The sequence below is a fragment of the Corvus cornix genome, chromosome 1, assembly GCF_000738735.6.
Source record: "Corvus cornix cornix isolate S_Up_H32 chromosome 1, ASM73873v5, whole genome shotgun sequence".
In the NCBI taxonomy this organism is placed as follows: Eukaryota; Metazoa; Chordata; class Aves; order Passeriformes; family Corvidae; genus Corvus; species Corvus cornix.
The window spans coordinates 86,318,830-86,337,618 of record NC_046332.1 but is presented as its reverse complement, the minus strand read 5'-3'; the positions used below and the strand labels follow the sequence as shown (position 1 = coordinate 86,337,618).

At 42.8% G+C, this 18,789-nt stretch overlaps 1 protein-coding gene across 9 annotated transcripts in view; it reads right to left on the bottom strand.

Moving 5' to 3' along the window:
- Positions 1–8,380, bottom strand: part of UBE3A (ubiquitin protein ligase E3A) — a 60,555-nt gene extending 52,175 nt beyond the window's left edge. For 5 of the 9 annotated variants that reach the window (XM_039548312.1, XM_039548289.1, XM_039548294.1 and 2 more), the window contains exons 1-2: positions 8,280–8,375; positions 4,427–4,634 (exon numbers count right to left, since the gene is read on the bottom strand). The gene's annotated coding sequence lies outside the window, so the exon portion shown is untranslated. Of the gene's footprint in view, positions 1–4,426; positions 4,635–8,279 lie in introns of all 9 variants that reach the window. The other 4 variants (XM_039548307.1, XM_039548309.1, XM_039548322.1 and 1 more) reach the window with 2 other exon arrangements.
- Positions 8,381–18,789: the final 10,409 nt, after the last annotated feature.

Below are 18,789 nucleotides of genomic sequence, written 5' to 3'. Positions count from 1 at the left end.
CTTTCTGTACAGTTAGGATCACTGTGCTAATGATACGCAACTGCATCAATAAAACTTTACTACCATTCAGAAGAAAAATAAGAAAAATTTATCTGAACAGCATGAGACAATAACTGATGATTTTCTTGTTTGCAAGTAGCACTTCCACTCTGTATCAACAGCAGAAATCCAAAATACCTTATATTCTACTAAAGAATAATTATTCATTCACAGTGGTGCCATTAGACAAACTCAGTTAAAAGTATTCTGACAAATGCAACCAATATTTTCACACCTTATGTCATCGGACTTCCAGATTAAACTTCAATGTATGCATTTGTTCTGTACAGACATACAGCAGTGTTATCTGTATAAAATTCTCTCATTCTCCTCTAAGATACAGAAGCACAAATTTTCAGTGTTCACAGAGTAGGAAGAGAGCACCAAGTACAGCACGAAAAAGCAGTGCAAATACATCTACCAGAGATCTTATGATTATTGTCCAGCAATAGAGACAAGAAAACAATGGTTCCCAACAGAACTGAAGCTATGGAGTAGTCTAGGACAGTACAACTGACAGAAGAAACAAGACCACAATGGAGGAGATGCAGACAGCTTATTTGCATAATAACACACAACAACAGAAGAGCAAATCCAACAACACAAAACTGAAGTTCCTGGACTTCCAGTTCTTCTTCAATCTCTCCTCACCAGCTACCACTGAGGCAGAACAGAGTTCAGCAGTCTACTAAGTCTAAAGTCTACATTCGCTCAAAGGCTACATGACCAACACAAAAGGAAGTAAGGCTCTGTAATGCTTGTCTAAAAGGAATGAAAATGATTTCATGAAGTCAGATGTACTTCAACATTCACCTTTAGTATACTTAATTAGCACTAAGCCACATCTGCCTAAAAAAAAATGCAAATGGCAAATGTGACTAAAGGCTTGGTCAACATTATTGCTTCCATTCCACATTAAAAAATCTTCATCTATCATGTGACCAGAGCCAAAAAAGCTGCTTGTTTACAACTATGTCAGATATTTTCAATTAAAAAAAGGAGGCTTCAAGGCAAACCAAATTATATTAACACAGACAGTAAAGCACTGAACTAACCACACTATAGCATATGTAATTACAAAATATTTAAGGAATTTATTATAAATTACAAAAAAAGCTTCACAACTCTTTTGTCTGGCTTGATAAAAGATATCATGAAATCATCTCTAACAGCTTAAATTATGTTTTCCACTTGGAGTTTGGGGTTGTTATGTTTATCTGGTTTTATCCAATAACTGTAACACAACAGGAATAGAAGAAAAAATTCTGAGAGCACTACCCTAAAGAAATAATACCTAGTATTATAAATTTTCTGACACAATTTCAAATATTTAAGTTCAATTAAGAATAATTTTCTTCCACAACTAACATTCTTAACAGTAAACAAAAATCACATTAGCCAAGTAAAAAACAAATATTCACAAACATCCTTCTTTCAGTCAGATATTCAGGTTATAGGAATTGTGCAAATGGAGTATTTTTCACAGCCTTACTATGTAAAGGGCTCCATCTTTGCAAGCAAGAAATACCAGTGTCTCACAGAAGTGATACACACTCTCGGGAGCTCCCTTGTCCTTGAAATCTGATGGGATTTGCAGGTTGTGCGGACTCTTAAGTATGTATTTCTCTTGGCTACAATAAGCAAGTTTTGCTACACCAGCTGAAACACAAGGTGTTGTTACTCAGACAGTGTACACTAGTATACCTTGGACTTTCTAAAAACAAACTTGGGTTGTTTATACACATAGTAGAACACAATATTCATCACCAAGACTTTGGACAAGATATTTCACTATGAAAAAACAAGCAATCGTTATCTGAATATAGCTATACAAATACGAAAACCGAAAAATTGTATTGGAAACAAATTCTGAGGTAGTGACAGACCTCTTCAGTATTATCTAGCTTTGCAGAAGTTTTTGATTCCTTTTAAGAAAATGGCAAATACCACATTGTAAAATAAAGACACTTAAAGCATTAGTCAGCTCAAACACACAACTAACCATAATGCAAAAGAAAAACTCATCTACAACTGTGATAGCCTTTCTTCAAGTATTTTGACCTACGTCCTATTTGAGAAGTTCAGCTCCTTTAAGAGCCACTCCACCACCTGCTAACAGCCCAAGCCTGCTGAACTGCAGCTGCTCCAACCTGGGTCCCAGGGAGCATACCAGAGCAGGAGCACACGAGTAATGCCAGACCCTGGCTGCCTGGACAAGCCTGGCATCTCTCAGTGCCTTGCAAGCTTGGCAACACAATATAGATCACTCTTGTGCCTCCCCTGCACACAGCTCCTAAAGGTAAGGGAGAAGGTGTTTGTCATCCTGACATCCTCATTTCATCAATTTCTTTGGTGTAATCATTATCAAGGAAATATTAAAAAGTCCTAAAAGCAGTCTGCCAAAGGAAGCAAAGAGCATGGTCTTCTCCATGAAGGAGATATGAACTAGCTTCACACCTAGAACTCTAGCTCGGTCAGAAGTCCTGTCAGTCCTCACACAACACCAGAATGAAAAGAAAACTAAGTGGACTAATCATTGCCAGACCATTATGCAACAACCACCAAACCCAAAGAGGTTGTGTAATTTTCTGCTTGAGATCCTGTTGGATCCTATCGATACACAGGCCACCAAGATCAAATTTCCTTTGGGTTTCAAACCACTCTAAAGTTTTTGATACTTAAATTTTGTCTTTAGTTACTTAGGTCACAGCTTTGACATTTTGTCACGCAAGGAATGAACATGAAAGCACATGGAGGACGGGGAGATTTGAGATATGCCCTTTCACCAAGGGCAAGTCCTGCTGGACCAACCTGGTGACCTCCTATGATAGAGTGACTGCATCAGCGGACAAGGGAACAGCTACTGATGTCATCTATTTGGACTTCTGTAAGGCCTTTGACATGGTCCCCCACAACACCCTTCACCCTAAATCGGAGAGATAATGGATGGATTCTTTGGTGGATGAGGAATTGGTTGGATGGTTGCATACAGAAGGTAATGGTTGAATGTTCAGATGGGCATCAATGACAAGAGGTATCCCTGAGGGGTCCATATTGAGACTGGTATTGTTTAGTATCTTCATCAATGATAGACAGTGGGACTAAATGCACCCTCAGGAAGCCGGCAAACAATACCAAGCTGTGTGGTGTGGCTGATATGCCTGAGGAATGGAATGCCATCCAGAAGGACCTGGACAAGATTGAGAAGTGGGCCCATGGGACCCTCAGTCAATGAGGCTAACTGCAAGGTCCTGACCCTGGGAGGGGAAAACCCCTGGTATCAATACAGGCTAGACAACGAGGGAATTGGCAGCAGAAAGTAACTACAGAAGGACTTGCAGATCCTGGTTGTTGGAAGGCCAGCCTTGTCCCAGCAATGTGCGCTTGCAGACCAGAACGTATCCTCGGCTGCATCAAGAGCAGCATGGCTAGCAGGTTGAGGGAGACCAGTCTGCCCTTCTACTCCTCTGAGACCCCACCTGGAGTGCTGCATCCAGCTCTGGAGTCCTCAGCACACAACAGGCACGGACCTGTTGGAGCAAGTCCAGAGGAGGGCCACAAAAATGATCAGAGGGCTGGAGCAGCTCTCCTATGAAGAAAGGCTGAGAGAGTTGGCATTGTTCAGCCTAGAGAAGAGAAGGATCTGGAGACACCTGTTTGCTGCTGTTTAATACTGAAGAGGAGCTTACGAGACAGACGAGGACAAACTTTTTACAAGGGCCTGCTATGACAGGACAAGAGGTAATGGCTTTTAACTAAAAGACAGTAGATTAAGACTTGATATAAGAATGTAATTTTTTACAATGAGGGTGGTAAAACACTGGAACAGATTGCCCAGGAGTAGGAGATGCCCCATCCCTGGAAACATGCATGGTCAAGCTGGACGGGGCTCTGAGCAATCTGATCTATTTGAAAATGTCCCTGCTTATTGCAGAAGAATTTGGACTGGATAACATTTAAAGGTCCCTTCCAATCCAAACTATTCCAAGTTTTTGGAAAAAAAAATAATGCACTCCATACCAAGCAGTCAAGTGGTACATCAGTTCAAATTGTCTTTTATCCACCACCACTGTAATCCACCTCTGGGTGACAGTCCCACTTCTGTCATACTACATAAGATGAGCACGATTCTCAAAAGTAAATTATGTTAGTACACAGAGCACGTTTTTAAAGTTATTTGAATGGATGCAAACAGCAATGTTTTTCGATGAAAAGTACTGGGAGAGCTACAAACTGTGAATGCACTTTTCAAGCCACCAGATTAAAAAAAAAAAAAGGAATTCAAAGCTCTGCTTTGCTAACTAGAAATTTCTCTTAAAAACCCCATACATACTTCTGTTCTAAGGAAATTCAAGTAGCTTCAAAAGAAGCAGATCACCCCTCTTACCTAAGACAGTGAAGTGAGGGTCCAGAAGGAAGCCACCCATTTAGTTCCACTCAGCTGAATAACTGCAGCTTCTCCTAATTCTTCACCACTCTGTAAAACATGGGTAAAGAACCATGCAGGACGGTAACGGAAAGAGTATCGGTAAAGACTGACTTCCACCCCCTTCCTCCATTCAGCAGTTTGCATAATACAGGGAAGCAGGCTCAACCTATTAAAGTAAGTAAGAAGTAGTTAATGCTTCCTTTAAGAGATTCATTCATAAGAGTATTTGTTAGACATAACTACAATAATATTTAATTTATAATGTAATTTTGCACCCAGTAAGTTATTTTGTCAATAAGCTCTGTCCCTCCTAACCACAGGAAGGTGCAGCTATTCAAAAATAGCAATTTAAAGTGCTATTTAGTCAGATGTTACATTGCCAAACCTGAATCCTGGATCTCAACATTATTTGATTTTCTTTTTCATATTCCTACTATGAGGTTATTTTCCTGAAGAAATGTGTCACCAGCTGGTGTAGTTACTGAAGTATTGCTTCATTGCAAAATGTTACCTTTAGACTGTATTTGCTGACTTTGTGCTAACCAACCAGATGCATTACACACATTACTATTCCTATGAACCAGCTTTTTTCCAAACTTTTATTCATGGGCAACACAGGCTTATGAGGCCATCAGGCACTGCCTGTAAATACAAGAAGTTAATGTAGTAAATGTTAAGGTCAAAGTATTTAAGGTGACAAAATTAACTTCAAACATGAGATTTGCTCACTGCTGTTGTCTCTGGAACCAGTTGTTTAGCACAGCTTTATAGAACTTCTGTGAGGGGGGCAGATTTTTGTTTTTAGAAAGTAAGCAACATACTCTACATTTTTTCATTACAGACCCTGATAGCAAATGTATTACTCCCCTCCTTCCATGTACAAATCAGAATTTGATTAGTGACAGAAAACCTTTTAACACTGCTTCTCTATAAAATTCACAGCTACCTTAAATGCACTGGATACTTCAGAAAAATTGTAAAACACACCTCCTTTGTTTAAAAATCAATATCAATTCATTAATTAGAGTGAAGACTTGGCCCACACTACCAGAAAGGAAGATTGATGCTGGAAATGCCTACATACTTTATGAATTCTGTTCCCTTTCCCCTCAATTGCATGTTCTATTTTTAAGAATTAGTTGCTTTCATCTTCAGGTGTATGAGTACACTGGTGTGCGGAGGGAGAAAGACATTCCCTGCATTTAAAAGAAGATGAACTCTCTCTGGATACTCACTAAGTAAACTAAAACTGAGGGGGGAAAAAAAAATCTTTCCTGCACAGCAAAAATTAGGATGATGCATATTTACAAAAGCATAAAAACTAAATTAATTCCATGATAAGTGTCATATCATGTACTAGTGTTTATAGAAAATGTTGTATGTTTAAATGAGTTCACAATTAAACATGTTTAGGACTTAAAACTCAACTCAAAGATATTTCCGCCCCCATCATTTATCTGGTTAAGTATAACCTGTGAATTCAGAGAACTAGTGAAGAATATATCAACAAAGAACATAATCATAATGAAACAAGCATGATTTTATGCTGTGGTACACATGACATTTCATACTTTCAAAAGAGAAGTTAAAGGATATGAAAACAAACCTGTTTTATTTTCTCAAGTTGATTAAAACAATCGGGGACTCTAACAGGGACTCCAACAGGCTAAGAATATCCCTAGATATATTCAACATATACACACAGTTTTCAATTCCATCCACAAAAGAATCATTGTTCCCACATTTTTAAACAGCAGCAGCAATTAAAAAAAAGGAAAATACCAGAAGTCTTGTTTGCTAAAAAAAAGGATCAAACCTACACAGCTTTGGAGTTCTGAAGAGGACTTGGACTGAGAAATGTAGGCTTTAAAATACACTGCTGTGAAAAAGTTTCTGCTTTTTCAAGCCTGACTTTTTTTGCAAAGTCACAGAACCATGCCCTGAAATAGACCCAAACAAATGAAACATTTATTTTGGTATCTAGCTTGGTGCTTTTATTTCTATATTCTTGGGAGACACTCAGGACACTCTAATGAGGAGAAATAGCAAACACCTCTGATAAACAAAATGAACTCCTTAATTCCAGCAGGAAAGATGCTACATTAAATAGCAAACATTTAGGAAGGAATGGAAGGTCTTTGTAAAAGAGAGATGAAGCATCTGTAATATTGTACAGAACTAATTTCAATTAAAAGTATCAGCTCTGTAAATGTAAGTAGTGGACTAGGTTTTCTTTCACTATTTCTCTGTACTGAGTTGACAGAATGATACCGTTAGGAAGACAGGTCATAAGCACTACAAACTGCATCTATTTTAAAAGACAAACACATGTGATAGTTTTCTTTGCATATCCATATCAATTTAGCAATACACATTTCATACTTTCAACACACTCAAACTGAGTTTTGCCTTATTTTCAAATTTCTAAAAAGTACCTTCAACTGTTTCCACAATGAAAGGGCGCAGCATTATTCAGACCCAACATCTAAACCCAGCAGTTCGTGAGAACTATAAAAAGCCCATTTTCCAGCACTTTTCATTCTTATCAAGTAGTATACCTCTCACTATCTCCATCATTTCCCTCTCCCCCCCATCGTAAGTGTCTAACAACACAGTACAACTCAGAGCACTGCTTTTCCCTTAGCAGGGAATCTCTCTAACTGGATGCTATTTGCATGAATTAGGAACTTAATCTTATCTTTTAGACCTCTCCCTTTCAAACCAGTCAACCAGACCAAAAAAAAAAAAAAAAAAAAAAAAAAAAAAAGAAAAAGAAAAAAGATAAACCAGCAATACAATCACGCAGGCCTTACTTTGTTAAGAAATCAAACTAAAATTGGGTATAATTTTCCACTGAGAAACTTTCTACTAGACATGCAAGAAGCATGGTAAAACCAGTCTGAGAAGCCGATTTCTCAAAGGGCCTCAGGTTTGCAGACTCCTACTAAGGCAGGTAAGTTTCCATACAGACAGAGGGACCATCCCTAAAGTGATGTGTAAGACACATGCTTAGTCCTAGAATTAGACCAACACATTACACAGAAGGAAACATAAACGAGTATTTCCTTTAACTGGAGAAAAAAGAAAAATGATAACTACAAGCCTGTAAATTACAAGTTCTTGTCACTTAAAGGAGAATTGTGAAATATGTTTTGTTTCTTAAGCAGTAGTAACTTCTGAATGACCACAACACATCATCTGAGACATCTGATTTACAAATCAACAGTGAACTGTAACGTTCCTTAAGAGATCTTAATACTGCAGGTATGCTTAAAAACTAAAGCCCAGAAAGTCCTGCAGTCAGGAGCGACAGATCACATGCATCAGCAAAGCAGCCTGCTCAGGTTCAGATCCAACTCTTCACACTGGACAGAAGGTAACAGGAGCAAGTGAACAGACCTACTTTGTCTAACAGGCCTTGGCCACTAGTTAAGAGACCCTCGCAGCGCTTCCCATTCCGGCAGCCGGCCGCGCCGATGGCACTGAGCCGTCCCATGCCCACAGCAGCCCCGCAGAGCCGTCACCGAACCAGGAAACTGAGGAAGGGGCAGGCTGGGTTCACCCAAGGTCGCCCAGCGAGCCCGGTCTCCCCGGGGGGGGCCGGGAGAAGCTCGGAGCCACCCGCCCGCCCGGCCTTCCCGGGGCGGCCCCGCACCCATGTGTCTCACGGCGAGGAAGGAGAGGACCCCCGGGGCCGCCGCCTTCCCCTCCCCGGCGCGGGGGAACTGCCAGGGCCGCCTCCCTCCCCTTCAGGGCCAGCGAGAGCCGGGCGCCATCCCCGCTCCCGGCCCTGCGCAGCGCCCACACCGACCTGGGCACCTCGGTTGCTGCTCCCGGGCGCTCCCGCCGCCGCCGCCCGGGCTCATGCGGGGGCCGCGCCGCACTCGGGCCGGGCCGCGGGCGAGGAGGAGGCGCCGCCGCCGCTGCTACTGCTGCTGCCGGTGCCGCCGGAGCCGCGGCCTGGCGGGGCGGGGAAGGAGAGGCGGGCGGACGGGCCGGGCCGGGCGGGCGCGTCTCCTCCTCCTGCTGCTCCTGTGTCGGCCGGGCCGCGCTCAGCGCGAGCCCCGCACCTCCATCTTGGGACAACGCGGATGTCGGCGCGGCGCAGGCTCGGGGCGCGCGGGAGGGAAGGAGAGAGGGAGGGAGGACCGGCCGTGTCCCGGCGTGCAGCGCGGGCGGGGGCGAGGCGAGGCGAGGCGGCGGCGGCGCGCTACCCACCGCGGGCAACCATAGAGAGCTGCCGGCCGCGCCTTCCGGCCGTGTGCACTCGGAAGAGGGGAGGCGAGGCGGCGCCTGCGCGCCCGCGCGCGCGAGGCGGGGGCCGCCATGATGGAAGAGGGCAGCGCGGGGCGGCGGGGTGGGGCGCGGGGCCGCGCGTGCGCTCGCGCAGGAGCCGGGGGGCGACCCGCGGGCGGGGCGGTGCGAGGGAAGAGGCGAGTGGGTGTGGGATACGGCGGTACATACTCATGTACGCGTGTACACACATGTACGGATAGGTATACACAAACACACATATGCACACGGATACATGTATTCACACCTACAGATACATGCGTATTCACACACCTATACACACATACGCGCACCCGTACGCACGCATCTGCCCAGACGCACGTACACGGGTAGATTGGCAGGTACACACGTACACACAGGTGCCCAGTTGCACACGCAGCCGTGGGGGCCGGCGGGCAGCCCAGGGACTGGTGGCACAGCAAGGAGCCATCGCTGCTGTGGGCAAGGAGAGTGGCCGCCACCACCTCTGAGTCCCTCCGCAGGTCCCCTCTGAGCCACACCAGAGTCCAGCCTGTCCGGCAGGCCCCATGGCAGCCCGCCCAGGGTTTATCGGGTTTAATCTGGGCAGGGAGCCATGGCTGGCTGGCAGGCGGGAGCAGTGTTAGGGGAGCGGCCGGTGACCTCTGGAGGGGAGCCCATGCTGGAGCCATGTGTCGGCCAAGGCATGAGAGGACGGGCAGTGCCAGGCCTGGCCAGCCCTGCCGTGTGTGCCCCCTCCCTGGCAAGGGAGGAGAGGACGGGGAGACCGAGAGCTGGGTGACCCATAGGTGGCAAAGCATGGCGACAGCCTTGCTGTCCCAGCCTGCAGCGGTGGGCAGAGAGCCACTACGGTGTAAATTTAGGTCATCAAATGCCTGGTGTTATTCAAAACTAGCACCCTTGGGGGCACAGAGGGCAGAGCTGGCTGGTGGGGCTGGAAGAGTCGGGGACTGGGACCCGGGGATGCAGCCCGAAGGGTGGGCGAGAAACCCTCTGGTCCTGTGCAGCCCTGCCTGACACCTGGCTCTCTCCTCTGCCTCACACATAATTTTTCCATTGCCTCTTGGGTCATTCCTTTCCTTCCCCTACCTACACCCAGCCTATGCATTGCAAGTATGCTTTTTGTGTGATGTTAAAAGCACGAGTAAAAGTTGTGTTTTGGCAGGTGAATGTTAAAAGCAGTTTGATAAAATAAATTTAAAACTGGGCAATGCATGCAAAATTTTTCTTTCTTTGGATACTGGCTTCTTAAAGCTTTAAATATGTGGAGCTACAAGCACAGAGCAGGGGAAGGAATAAGTAGAGAAAAAAATAAGGAAAATAGATCTAACTCTTTCCTACATTATCCCTTAATAAAGGCAATTAAATAGAGGTGCTTCTATCCTGGCAGAGAGTATGCTTTTGTTTTGTTTTGTTTTGTTTTTAAAAGTATAAACTAGAAATATGAGTAGTTCTCAAATGTTAGAATAAGCTGTTAAAACCATAAACATAAGCTCTCAAAAATATGATACTAAAGCCAGGCTCTGGGCTAGGAAATAGGTGCTTAAGAGGACATGTTTTTTGGCATAGTTTTGGAAGACCTATTGTGTTTGTTGCAGGGTAATAGCTGGTAAGACCAGGGGACTCAAATGGCATTATTACAAACCAGTGCAGAGTCCTGCTACTTACAGAGGACATGGTGGGCAGATGTATAATTGAAATATTAAGACTGAATGGAGTATTCTGGTACTTCAGTGTAGTCTGAAAGCAGGGTACATTGCTGTGCTCAGATGGACATTTGTAATCATCTAAAAATAATCACTGGCATGAACACAGCCTTCTGCATCTGGAAGCTCTCTCCCACACAGTAGCAAAACCTGCCAACTTTTGTGTATTAAAATTTCAAATTCAGGCCAAAGTGTAGTGTGCCATGAGCTTTCCTGTTACCTCAGAAGTAGTAATATTGCAAAAACTGCATCTGGAAGATGAACTGTCTTGCTACTTTTCCCTTGCTCTGTTGCAGAGCTCACATGTTGAGTCCTTATCTCCTGCTTGACTGTAAGGATGCTATGGGGAAGCGTGTCACAAGCTGAGTCCAAGTAAACAACATCTTATTCTCTCCTTTCCTGCAGAGCCTTCTTGTCTCAGGCTGGTCAGGCATTATTTGCTTTTGGTATATCCATGCTGGCTGTTCCCAGTCTGGAAGTTCTTGCTCTTACTGTGTCTGGAAATAATCTCCCAGACTTTCAGGTGAAGCTGCTCAGCCATATCCTCCTTGATCCCCATACCTCAGATCCTCCTTGCCTGCAGCACTTGGGGACCTCTCACAAACACTGTGGTCATTGAGAGATGGCAGAAGGTGGCCTCACAGTGACATTGGCTAGCTCTCAGTTTGTGTCATCACTTGCCATCTGATCCCATGAGCTTATGTATGTCCTGTTTACCTAAGTAGTCTCTAACTTCATGCTCCTCATCCGAGAGCACCATCTTTCTCCCTCAAGCTTGGCTAATCTCCTTAAGGATCTGGGAGCTCCAAGACCACGCCATACCAGCAGTCACGGCACTGATGTGCTGTTTTCTGCACCCTGTGCCACTGGTGCTCTGTCCCATTTAGGAGCAGTGCCACAATTTCCCTAGTCTTCTTTTTGCTGCTGATGTATCTACTGATGCTCTTAGTGTCCTTCACATCCCTCACCTGTTTCCAGTTTAACTCTGGCCTTTACAGTTTTATCCCTGCATGCTCAGATGATGGTCCTAAAGACTTTCCTGGAATTTATGGCAGTCAATCATTGCATGGAATCTGTCTCCATAACTTTTATCAGGACATTGGGTCATCATCTTGTTTCCTTATAGCAGAAAAGACCAGTATCCAAGATGGGAACACAACTGATTTATACGATGATGGGGTTTTTAAACCCTCTGTGTTTCCAAATAGTAGCTGACACTTGTTTGGGTTTTTTTAGCCTTTAGAGAGCATCAACTGCATCTTTTCCCATGGATTGCAATCTTGAGATCTTGTCCCATGTTAGTACTGAGCAGTTCATAACCCAGCACTGCTCTGAGGTAATACAGCGTAGATGTGTCACTGGTTTTCCTCTGGAGAAACCAGTGCAATTATGAGGAAGGGGCAGATGACAACAGATGGTGGAAATGTGCAGGGCAGATCGAGCTGATGTGAATGCTGGGTGTTTTTTATTGCACTGGCTAGATGCAGAGGTAGGGGAAGGAGTCTTCTCTGAATAGGACACAGGTGTGAAAAGACTCACTTTTCCTTCTGTTTTGAGGAGATGTGGGACAAATCACACTGGCAGTGGACAGGTGAAGAATGACACATTAAGGAATATACCCAGAACAAATTGCAGAATAGCAGTGTTGCACGGATGACCAAGCTGCATGATGGATTTCATTTTGATTCTGCCAGGGACAAGTTGCCATTTTGGGGGAAATACTAAATCACTTTTAGGTTTTGTAGCATGTGCTTGCAGCTTTTTTTTGACTTTGAGATAGCTTGACTAGCAGTAGACTAACTGTGGCCCTTGATGTGCCTAAGTGGCTTGTGTTACAGTGGGGATGATTGTACTTTCCTGCCTCATTTAGGTATGTTACATATTCTGAAGTAATGAGATACTAGAGTACAGAAATGCTTTTGCTGCCATGAGTGCTTTCAGCTACTTTACACTGGTATAGCCAGCTGCTGGAAAGCAACTGGATCTGCCCAGCTGAGCAGGCTTCGAATTTGGAGAAATCTGACTGGAATTCCCAGTGGAAAAGCCACCACTCCCTCCCTGCTTCCTTGCTAATCCCTGCAGCTCTAGGGCCTGGGTACAGACTGTAGCTGAGGAGAACAAATGGTTTGACTGTCTTTTGCAGTGATCCCTTCCCAGAGCAGGCTTTGGTGAGATGCTTCAATTACATTATTGAAGCAATGGTTGGTAAAAAATTAAAAATCAACTATTATGGCTAATAACTTGGTCATGAAGTGGAAGTCCTGCAGAAAATCTAGTTTTAACATCTGAATATTTGGAAACAAAGAGGTTTTTTTAACTGCTGAAGGGAACAAATACAACTTGTCTCATTGACAAGTTGTATGGAACAGGCAGTAGTTCCCAGCAGGAGGAAAAGGACTTTAAAAATAGAATCCCAAGCCTCGTTCACAATTTACTTATGATGCTGGAGAAATGCCATCATGAACCAAGTCTGCTGCATATTAATTTCAGTAATGTTGATATCTCACTTCAGAACTTTGTGGCAAATAGTTTCCTCTGTCTTTGTAAACACACAGAGAGTGCTATGTGTGTCCTGTTCTCATTTAATTTGAGAACCCCAGTACAAATGGTTTGATAATACCTTTTTTGGTGTTTGTTTCAAATAGTTATGTGAGTGAAAATTAGTGAAGCTCTGTAAGTGTAACCCCTTAGGTGATAGGAGTACACTGAAGTGTACCGAGACTTTGTGAGTCAAGCCAAATGCTTCAGCATCCCTTTGCAGATAAAAAAATAAGGGATGGGAAAAGATCATCAGTGATGGAATGAAATACTGAAGTTTTGAGTTAGAGCTTAGTCTGGGCAACTGGGAGATTCAAGAAATCCCCTTTATGTGGGCATTTCTGAAGGGTTATGCATACTTCTGAGCACTGGTTCTCCAAGCATACTTGTTCACCCTGTTCTCCACACAAATAGATGAACTGGCCTCTTGGTTAAGCTGTGATGGGGAGGTTCATGTAATCTTGAAGTGGCTCTCATTTTTGAAGACTTATCTGAATTGAGTGAGGTTTCAGTTCCTCCCTGCGAGGTGAGGGAGGTTTCACGATTCATTTTGCTGAAATAAGCTTGTCAGGGAGAGTCTTGTTTCCTGAATGCTTTTCCCAGCCCAGTGGCCTCTGGGAGGAAATAGGGTGAAAGGAGAAGCAGTTCACATGCACCTCTTTGTCTCCAAGTCTAATGTATCATCTTTCTTCAAGCCTTGCACTTAGGTCCTCCAGTCTTCTTGAAGATGGAGCAGAATATACGCATTTCAGTTCTTTCTCAGGGGGTGAGAGTTTGTGGTCTGCTGCAGGTCTTCATCATATTTTCTTTGGTCATCTGCTCACGTGAACTGGAAATGCTCTTTTTTTGGCCAGTCTGCATTCTTTCCAGTTCTGGGCTGTGAGGGTGCCAGCACTGCAGTGATTTTCAACATCCTACCCCCCCTTTTCTTTTTTTCCCCCTGCCTTTTTACTTGCTGCTGTGCTGTATTACACACTTTTCTACATTCACAGTCTGGCCCTGGTTCCTGAAGTCTCTGTTTTCAGAAAGAATTCTTGAGCTGCTGTAGCTGTGAAAGATGCTTAGGAGCAATGCTTTTGTTTACTCAGAGATTTCATGGGGACATCTTGGTATGTTTTGCAGCACTCAGCACATAGCCATGCAGGTTTGGGCTAGCCATTGTTTTGGTTGTAGAAGAGGAGCCTGACTGACAGCTGTTTTTCTGACCACATGCCTACATTTTTTTTCTAGGATATATATAGAAGTCTGATTTGCTGAGCAGAGCAAAATGGCTTTGTGCAATTAATGTGACATACTTAATAATGCTTGGAAGAATGCAGGCAACTGCATTTATAAACCTGCCATGTCTAAAAAAAAAAAAAAAAAAAGAAAAAATCTGACAAGCAATCCTGGTGCAAACACGTGTTTTTCTGAAGAAGGGACTGCATAGTGCTTAGTTGAAATGTTGCTTTTGAGACAAAACACTCTATTTTTCCAAGAGAACTTGTGTCATACCAGAATCCCACTTTGTCCTTGGGTTATCCTACACAGTGACAAATTCAATTTATGACTTTTTTTTCTTCTTTGGCATTTTAATGTCATAATTACTTTCCTATTTAAACAGCTCATTCCTTGAATACAGAGTATGGTTTGATTATTAGCACTGCAGTGGCACCTTGGTGAAATCAGGTTCAACCAGCTCTCCATATTTTTTCCAGTCAATAAATGATTTTTAAAAGGTCATCATGACATAATTGAAACGTTGAAGGCTCAGGTAATTAGCATCAATATGCAGCTTTCTCCACCCAGCATTTTATAAGCTGCTTTAATACTACTGTTGACTGGGGAGGTTTTAATTTGAAAAGGGCACTCCCAAGGGGTGTCTGTATGAAGATGAAACCTTATTTAGCTTGAGAGGAAAAGGCATCAGCCACAGCTCCCATGTCTCTTGTGTTAGATGCAAGAGGATGTTAGAAGTCCATCTCCCCTCCTTTCCTCAGCAGCAGTACTCATTTTACTGTAGGTGTTGCTGCTGCAGGTACAGCTACACCAAGTTCAACCTTCTGTAGCTATAAGGACCTACCCTGCAGTATGATCTTAGTCTAAAGGTAGAGTATACAACTCACAACATTTCTTCATCAGTGTATAAACACCAGATGCTTGGCTGGCTTTCCCTTTCAGGAAAGCAAGAGGGATGGGGAAGAAGATGGAGAGCTGAAACTGCTTCACATGCCTTGTCACAGTGAATTGCCTGGGTTTAGTACCAGGTGGAAGTTTAATTATTGTATTTTGTGTCTTGCTTTCTGTCTTACTTCCAAGGAACATCAGAGGAGGAGGAAGGACAAGGATCTATGAGGCATTGATCATTGAAGAGTATAGCTGAGGAGAAAAGGATGAAAATATTAATTTATTACCAAAGTGGGGATGAATTGTGTTTGAACCCAGAGGTTAAAAGTACTACAGTTTGTTTGTGTCCTGAGACAACCACTATTCCTGGTGCTGAGCTCTCCACAGTAGCATAGGATTGAGAGACACCATACAGATAAAATTTTATCCTTGGAGTCCTGCTAGAGTGTGTTGGAGGCTGAATCTGATGCATGTGACCTTGGCATGTGACCCTGTCACACCTCTTGACCCCAGAACTGAAACTTACTCTAGACTGGTAATACCCATATTGCAGAAGAGATCACCCAGGCTATTTTGTACCCAGAAAAAGCATTCAATAAATGTTTGATCTGGCAGAGCATTTAACATCTGCCCAAACATAGATTTACGGTAAGGGACCTTGTTTGCATTTGTTCTTCTGCTTTCGGTTTTGCTTTCTTGATTTTGCATTTTGCAAGATCAGAAAATAAAACTTTCTGTCTGGCATGCTAAAGCTGTTTTCACTGAGAAAGTGAAATCCTACATGATAGAGGAAAATCCACTTGAAATATGTGTGAGTTTTTCTCTGAACAAGCACTGAAATGTTTGGCCCTCGGGATGGAAATAGACCTTGGAGTTTTACCAAGGTGCTTCAGAGATCCCTGCTCCTGCTGCTTTTCTCTTTCAAATATGATGATTGTAGCTGTCTGGATGCAGGACTCATTTGAACTAAAAATAAGTATCTTTTAAAAAAGGATCCTCATTCTCTGGTCTTTCAGAAAGTCTGCTAAGGTATGATACAGTTTTTGGTGCTGATTTTCTAGGCTGGTTTTTAATCTGTGTAAACTGTGAAATGCTGATTTTACTTACAAGGAAAAGGCCAAGCTTGTGAGTAAATTATTGTGTTGCTAAAGATCTGATAAGCTTTTTAGTACTAGTTATTTCCTAACCTTCAGCACTCATTTATTGCAGGTACTTAAAAATAAAACCAGCTACATCACTTTGTTTGGGGACATTGAAGAAGAAATATAGAGCTTTTCATGCACATGAGAATCAGATTCAAACAGATACTATGAATGTTAATTGTGATTTCTTGTAATGTTTTCCTTTCTAAGCCTAAAAGTTCCTTGACAGCCTTGCAATTGTGGAAAGAAATATATTTAAAAAGCCTCAGAGCAGATGTGATTCTGTGCCCAGGGATTATTCTGTAACCCTGAAAGGCTGAACTGACACCCCTTTTTCAGAAGGAAGCAGAGGGCGAGTGCTTCTCTGCTTTTTCACAAGTGACATCTGATTTAAGAAGTATCCTCACCATTCTAGAGAGGATATTGAAAATGAATATAATCTCATGCTTCTAAATTGATCAAAATTGATGTCATTGCAGACTTAAAGCTGGATGAGCACTCACAAGGAGAGGTAGGGTAAGACCCTTAAACAATGTAGGTTCTGTAACAATGGTCATCACAGCATGGTCTGCTAGGTTGCGGTTTCTTGCATTTGCTATATGAACAAGACTGGATGCTTATCTATTATTTCAGGCTTCTTATCTGTACTGACCATAAAGGAGGTGAAAAGGAAAAGTTAATTTTTAGCTGGTGTGCTGTTGGACCCAAAGCTGTAAGAACTGCATCTTTGAAACTTGATCACAATCTCCTGTGTTGGAATGGAAAATTTTCCTTCAAGGCACAAATTACCCTCTCCAGCTTGGAGTGAGCAGCTGAAAATTGCTGAAGAATCGGTCCCTCAGAATGAATGCAAATGTGGCAAGATGCATTGTGTAGAATGGGAAGGTTATCTTTTACTAAAATACCCACAGTGAACTGATGTTACTAAGGCTTGCATGTTACACTCCAGAACGAGTATCTTTTGGTTTCCAATTTTGGTTAATTCCCTGCTTACAAATACTGTTATGCTTTTCACTCTTAAACTAAATTAATGAGCTCCTAAATGAAGTAAGTAGCACCCCAGTACTTTTTTTTCCTTATCCATAAAAACACTCCTACGGAATTCAAAAGCAAGATTTGCACAAGAAAGTATTTTCATTGAGAGTGAATACTGTGGTTTGATTTCCCTGTCAAGGCTGCAGGTTTTTCAAAAGCTGGTTTATAAGTGATTAGGGTCCTCAGCTAAGAGTTATATAGCTCAATAAGTGCTTGCAATGATTTATGAACTGGAATTATAGTTGTAGAGTTATTTCTAATACTATATGCTTGTAATGCTGGAAATAGTATTTTCATATGGTTTGTCATATGCTTCATTACTAATTAAGATATAACTCTAGCTATCATGTCTAAGTGATTTTTTTTTTCCTTTTTTATTGTCTTTCAGAAAAATGATGCCAAATCTGTGAACTAAAAATAGATGAAAATAATATTAAAATTAGTGTCAAGACACTCAGGGCTAGATATGAGCTCTGAAGTTTAACACTAAGTGAAGTTCTGATCCTCAATCTTACTGTGACTATATGCAAACATGGGATACATAAGGAACAATGGCTTTCTACTTCATGTTGAACTTTCCTTATGTACTGATTTTGTCTGGGTTAGAGTTAATTTTCTTCACAGTGGCTGGTATGGGGCTGTGTTTTCGATTTGTGCAAAACACGGAGTTGATAATGTAGAGATGTTTTTGTTATTGGTGAGCCGGGCTTACACAGACCCAAGGCCTTTTCTGCTTTTCCTACTGCCAGGCTGGTGTGAAGACCGGGAGTCTATGGGAAATTTAGGGAAGACACAGTTGTGACAGGTGACTCAAACTGACCAAAGGCATGTTCCACATCATACAACATCCTTCCCTGTATATAAAGTGGAGTGAAGAAGGAGGAACGGAAGGACATTTGGTTTGATGGCATGTGTCTTCCTGAGTCACTATTAAGCATAACGGACCCTTGCTGTCCTGGAGATGGCTGAACACCTGCCTGCCTGTGGGAAGAAGTGAACTAATTTCTCCTTTTGTTTTGCTTGCATGCATGGCTTTTGCTTTCCCTGCTAAACTGTCTTTATCTTAACCTGTGAGTTTTCTGGCTTTTACTCTTCCGATTCTCTCTGCAGTCCTGCTGGTGGGGGAGTGAGTGAGTGGCTGCATAGGGCTTGGCTGCTGGCTGGGGTTAAACTGTGACACCTTAGAAGAAGAAAAGACCTCTCGTGCTGTCCCACAGAGGACATCGTGAGGTGTCATCAGAGACACAGAGGGCATGTGTCCCTTATCTTCCCTGCATAGACACACATTTATGGTGAGTGAGAACTGGAGAGGCAACCTCACAGACTGACACCCATTAACAATTCCTTTGTGCTCATATTTCAGTTTCCACTCCCTTAAATTATAAATAAATAAATATATATCTAGCACAAGAGAAGACTGCTTTTCATGGTGTTTACGCTACAGACTACATGTAAGTCATGTGAATGATGAAATATTTGAACTGCAAGGTCTTTTATATTACATTTACATTAAACAACATCC